The 6000-nt window shown below is 44.5% G+C and overlaps 1 protein-coding gene across 1 annotated transcript in view; it reads right to left on the minus strand.

Annotated features, from left to right (window-relative positions):
- Tmem232 (transmembrane protein 232) overlaps positions 1–5468 on the minus strand; it is a 264584-nt gene extending 259116 nt beyond the window's left edge. The window contains exon 1 of the mRNA XM_050153493.1: positions 5438–5468. The gene's annotated coding sequence lies outside the window, so the exon portion shown is untranslated. The remainder of the gene's footprint in view (positions 1–5437) is intronic.
- Between the last annotated feature and the right edge of the window lie 532 nt (positions 5469–6000).

Raw genomic sequence — 6000 nt, forward strand, 5'->3', positions numbered from 1 at the left:
ACAAGCCTGTCTTTAAAAAAATGCTCAAAGCCACAATTTACTGTGTTTAGATTTATTTATTTATTTTGTTCACAGTGTTCTGTGTGCCTACAAGCCAGAAGAGGGCACCAGATTTCATTACAGATGGTTGTGAGCCACTATGTGGTTGCTGGGAGTTGAACTCAGGACCTCTGGAAGAACAATCAGTGCTCTTAACCTCTGAGCCATCTCTCCAGCCCCAATTTACTGTGTTTAAAAGCTTAAAACCTAATGGCTTGTAGGCGAAGAAGTTATTCCTGGTAGAGTTACAAGACATTTTCCCCACAACCACCATAAAGAAGACAGACTCTAATGGACTGAATTCCCCCCTCAAGGTAAGAATAATATACAGCTTCATGGGGCAGTCCCCTGTGCTCCCTATAAATATACAGTAGCCCAGCAAGCAATAGCACCCACCGTCCCAGCTTCTGCTCCCAGTCGGACAGCTGCTGCAGGAACAATGCCTGTGTCCTGTGAGAATAGCTCTAGCCGCCAGAGATCACACCAACCGCGAGGCAGCGTCTTCAAGTGCATGGAAGTACCGTTGTCTGCCCCAGTGCCTAAGGTTGTGCAGAAGGGCATTAGTGTCCAGAGCTGATAAATATAGTCCAAGATTCTGAGAGCGCTTCATGCTGATGCCATCAAGATGGCAAAAGCTTCCTACCCAGGTGGCTACCTTGAGAATTTCTCAGTTAAAATTTCAAACCATGCAGCAGAGCAGGTTACAGTTTTGTAAATTTCTGTAACATATGTATTTGCATGTGTGAGTGCCTGCCTGTGGGGTGAGGAGTGGGGGATGGGGTGTGTGTTGATGTGCTTCTGTGTGTATGTGTGGTTGTGCATGTAGGTGTTAGTGTGTGTGTGTGTGTGCCTATGTGTGTGTTTATGTGTGTGTATATGGTGTGGGGAGTGTGAGTGTTGGGTTGTATGTTGGGATGTGTCTATGTGTATCTGTAGTTATGTATGTGGATGTTGGTATGTTCAGGTGTGTATGTGAGTTTGTTGGTGTGTGTGAGGGAGTGTGTGTAGATGGATGTGCATGTGGGTGTTAGTGTGTGAGTTGATGTGTATCTAGGTGTATATGATTGTGTGTGTGTGTGTGTTTGGGTTTTGTAAATGTGTGTGTGCGCATGTGTGATGTGGGGAAAGTGAGTGTTAGGCTGCAGTGAGGAGAGGGTGAGTGTTGGGTCATATGTTGAGATGTGTCTGTGCGTATGTGTAAGCATGTTTGTGTTAGTTGGTTTGTGTGTAGTTATGTGTGTTGCTGTGTGTGGTTATGTGCATGTGTGTGCATGTGTGTGTTGGTGTGTGTGTGGATGGGTATGCATGTGTGTGTTGCTGTGTATGGACGGGTGTGCATGTGTGTGTTGCTGTGTGTGGACGGTGTGCATGTGTGTGTTGCTGTGTGTGTGGATGGGTGTGCACGTGTGTGTTGCTGTGTATGGACAGGTGTGCATGTGTGTGTTGCTGTGTGTGTGGACAGGTGTGCATGTGGGTGTTGCTGTGTGCCTCTGTGTGTTAATGTTCAAACAATGTGGCTTCATTATAACTTCTTCAATGTACTGCAGCTCCAAATAAGAAATATTTAAAAGAAAATGAAGATCATTTTATTCATCAGAATTCCAAGGTGTCTTGGGAAAAGCAACTCTGGAAGAAGCAACTGCCACAGAGATAGTAACCTGTACAGGGAGGGAGGGGTGCGGGGGTGTTCAGAGGACTTTGGGGAGGGGTGCGGGGGTGTTCAGAGGACTGTGGTGGGGCAGGATGGAAAGGAAAACCAGAAGGAAAGAAGGAAGGGCGGAGCAGAAATGCAGGATCTGTGAGATAAAATCTCTGCCCATCCAACTACAAGTCCTTTGGGAAAAAATAGTTCACTCACAAAAAGGTTTTATTTACTTATTTAATCTGTGTGACAGATTATTCCAAAATGTAGGGAGCTGAAACAATGGTGATCACGTGTTACTCGCATGGCTGCCCTGGCTAGGAATGTCTTAGCAGCTTGAAGAGGCGGAGCTGGCTTGCGTTTCTCAAGAAGCTGGAGCTTCAGCTGGATTTTGGTGGAGGATTTCAGACGTCACAGAATTGAGTGAAGCCACTACCAATGTGGTCCATTTGAAAGTAATGCTGGGGGGTAGTGGCAGACTCCATTCCTAAAGGGGAATCTTCTCTGTGCTGCTTGGGCGCCTTCACCTTGCAGAGGCTGCTGCCCACCCAGCAGAGAATCCTCCCAGCCAAATGGAAGCGTTCGTACACAGCCTCACAGGGTCTGTGTCACTCGTTTATGGCCATCATCATTTATTGTTGCTATAATCCAGTGTGAGCTGTGACTACAAACCGATGGGAATACCACGAGGCAAAGAACACCACGACCCATCCAGAGGGCTGTTTACCACAGTTGTGGGGACTTGTTACAGTTCTTGCTTTGAGCTTTGGTTTTGGTTTCTGATGTTTGGTTTGGTTTGGTTTGGTTTGGTTTGGTTTGGTTTGGTTTGGTTTGCTGTTGGTATGGGGTTTTTTGTTTTGGTTTGTTTGGTCTGGTTTCTGTGTGCATATGTGAATGTGTAAGTTAACAAATGTAGACTTACCAGACCCTGTATTAATTCTGCTCATACATTGTCGAATTCATTTTGTTCATATTTTATTTAGGATTTTTAGATCTATGTTCAAGAAATTTGGGACAATAGTTTTCTATTTTGTATTCCATATTTTAGCCACTTCTTGAGATCATAATGTAATTATATCATTTCCCCTCCCCTTTCCTCTCTCCAAACCCTCCCACATTACTCCTTTCTTCCTGTTTCATCTGCCTCCCTGGATGACCGAGAGAAGGATGGCAGAGAAGCCATCTATGGCCTGGAGATGACCAGGAGGATGAAGATGGCCATCAGGAAGGCAGGTGTGTAGGAAGCTGATACTCGGAGAAAGTACTAAGCACTCGGATACCTACACTTGTGTTGTTATTAAAAAGACAAACCCCTGTTTGGAGAAGCTACTGTAGTTCGGGGGGAGAGGTTTGCGGGTCATTAAATACAACCCCAAGATGTTCCTTATATTCCTGAAAACTCAGTTCAATCTGCTTCTTCAGGGAATCTTCTAGAATAATCAAGACTCCTCCGTGGTAGCTTATAAAAGCTTTCACATATATTAGATTTACATTTTCACATCAACCTGGTGGCCAGAGTACAGTTCTTCCGCCCTCTCATCTCTCTGGAGTTGACACGATCTAGCCCTAGGTGTCAAAGGCACTACAGACCTATGATCCCCAGGCCTCTCCCTCCAGGCTGACTTCTCCAGAAATCTAGATTTATTTTTTCAGATTAATTCTGGACACCCAGCTTGGAAACAAATCCTCAAAAAGCTATACGCATTTTCTTTCTACTCTCAGACCCCAGACGCTGCTCTTAGCCTGGAATTTCTATTTACAATCGACAAACTAAGAATCTGAGTTATTCTCAAATCCCTGTTCCCTGAACTGATTGTTCCCAAAGCGGTAAGTCCTCAACTCCTACCCATTCTATGGGAAAAATCTATCACCACCTCACGGACACGGCTTGCATTTAAGGAGCTGCTATTAAAAACATCTACCTGGTTTTCTAAAGACAGGCATTATAAAGAGAAAACCAATGATTAGTTTTAGCTTTTCAAATAGTTGCAGAAACCTCTACAAGATGCTAGATACCATGGATTTAGGATCAGGGTTTCAGCAAACCGTCTGTCCTGTTACAGCAAGAAACCGGAGGTCCTAACCGTTACACACGGATGTAGTAAGTGGGTTGATTGCGTAACTGCTAAAATGCAATACAAAGTAGTGGGGGTAAAAGAATTTATTAATGTGCTACAGTTGCCTTGAAAAGATTTGGGGGTGGGATTTACACTGAGTCAACAAGAAAAAAATTAAAGAAATGAACCCAGCCGTTTATAGAAGAAGAAAAACAAGTTACAGTGTGATTAGTTTAAAATAGCAATTCCCGAAAGTACAGTGTGGAACGTAACCTCTTAACGCTAAAATCCATTCAAAACGCCGTGGGATTAAATCAGTTTGTGAAATGCTAATGAACAAATGTAAGTAGTTGCCACACTGTAAGATTTGAGGGTTTGTTAATGTGTGCGCATGTACAATGATTCTCCTTGAATGGTGGACAACGGGATGCCAAATCTTCTCCAAATTTATTGGCAAGAAGAACTTCTGAGAACACAACTTCCTGGAATTCTATGATGACACATTTTGGAAAATGTTCAGTAGTTATCAGCAAAATGAAAACCCAGTGCTCACCTTGAAGCTAAAGAGTCAATCGAAACATGTCTGAGACATTGCCCGTATTGCAAGAACTCCAGCAAAATGACCCGTGGCCCGGCAGATTATCTGCAATGTGGCACAGATGTGCATTTTTTTGTTTTTCAAAAGTTAATTTGTTATTAATGTCTGGACTACTTTTGTTGGTTTTTGGGGTTTTTTGTTTGTTTTGTTTTGATTTTTAAAGACAGGGTTTCTCTGTGTAACCCTGGCTGTTCTGAAACTCTCTTTGTAAATCAGGCTGGCCTCGAACTCACAGAGATCTGCCTGCCTCTGCCTCCCAAGTGCTGGGATTAAAGGCCTGAGCTACCACCACCCGGTTCTCGACTACCTTTTAAAGCTTCGATTTGAAACAAGCTTCAGAATACATGGTTTCAAAGGAAACTTTTGAGAACTTGGTCCTAAAAAACTTAGAGCAAGCGTTTGGAAAGGTCTCCTGCACTTGGGGACACCAGAATTAAACTACAGGGTAATTTGACAGAAGACCATAGAAAGGACAGCGGCTGCCAGATGGACTTGTGGCATTAGGAAGAACAATAGACTTCTGCCACACTCTGACCCAATCCGAGGCATGCTCCCTGACTGATAACTTTGACATTATTTTCAAGGTTTCTTGTTTTTGTTGTTGTTGTTGGTGGTGGTGGTGGTGTTTTTAATCTACTCTCTGTCCCTTACATGCACTAATCTTCGTGTTTGAATTTTCTCTTTGGAAATCCAAAGGAGTATGGGTACAAGCAGGAAGCAGGATAAGGAGGTGGGGAGGAGGGGGAGGAGGAAGGATTTGACTAACTACTGGGGAAACGTGAAGACTGATCGGCACTAGGAAACACAGGATGCCCTAGAACAGTTACCAAGGTAACCCCACCTTCTTCACTCTTCCCCAAAACACTGCTTCTATCAAACGACCTAGGGGAAACTGCAAACACAACTCCTACTTCTAAACCCGACGCTGTTAAGAGTGGTGAGTGGGCCTGGAGTCCCCAAAGACTTCGAATAGCCAGGGCTTGGGATTCTGAGAGGTGATGTTCAGCGTATGTAAGCGGGTCTTTTGGGGTACTGCTTACCAATGGGCTGTGCAGGAACCTGAGTTCCCAAGTTAACAGCTAGGAGCTAGCAATTACTCACCCCTGCGATTGGGTTACCCGGCACCTTGCTGGTTGCTAAGGACGCTATGCCGGTAGCCCTTGGAGCGTTGAACTTTGTCTCCTGAGAAGGCCTTAGCCAATCACAAGCCCCGTAAGTCAAATTCCACAGCCCTTCCTCGCCCCACCCCACCCCCAACTCACGTGTGTTTTGTTTCTAGACAAGGAATGCAAACAAACAAACAAAAAAAAGCCTTCGTTGGCTTTAGACGGCCGTAAAGCACGCAGCATTGATCCCACGTGGTTACCTTGTGTACGACTGGCCAGAAGCCGCACAGTGGATCGGCAGCACTTAGCACTTCCTCCGTGTCTAAGACCCCTCTCCGACAGGATGCTGCCTACAAATTTCCTTCTGCAGAAAATCTGGGGCCGGTCAGAGCTGCTTTTACCAAAGCAGCCAGGGTGTTTTGATACTTAATAACCACAAGGGGGCGTGTTTAAATTCAATGCCTTAAAAACGCCCTGTAAGATTATAATAATAGTCTAATGCCGACTAAAGGAACAGAGTTTGTGTTTTGACAAATGTTCACAACTGGAAGAATTAAG

This window comes from Alexandromys fortis, unplaced genomic scaffold (assembly GCF_014885135.2).
Source record: "Alexandromys fortis isolate MF-2015 unplaced genomic scaffold, M_Fortis_MF-2015_v1.1 scaffold_61, whole genome shotgun sequence".
NCBI classification, from domain to species: Eukaryota; Metazoa; Chordata; class Mammalia; order Rodentia; family Cricetidae; genus Alexandromys; species Alexandromys fortis.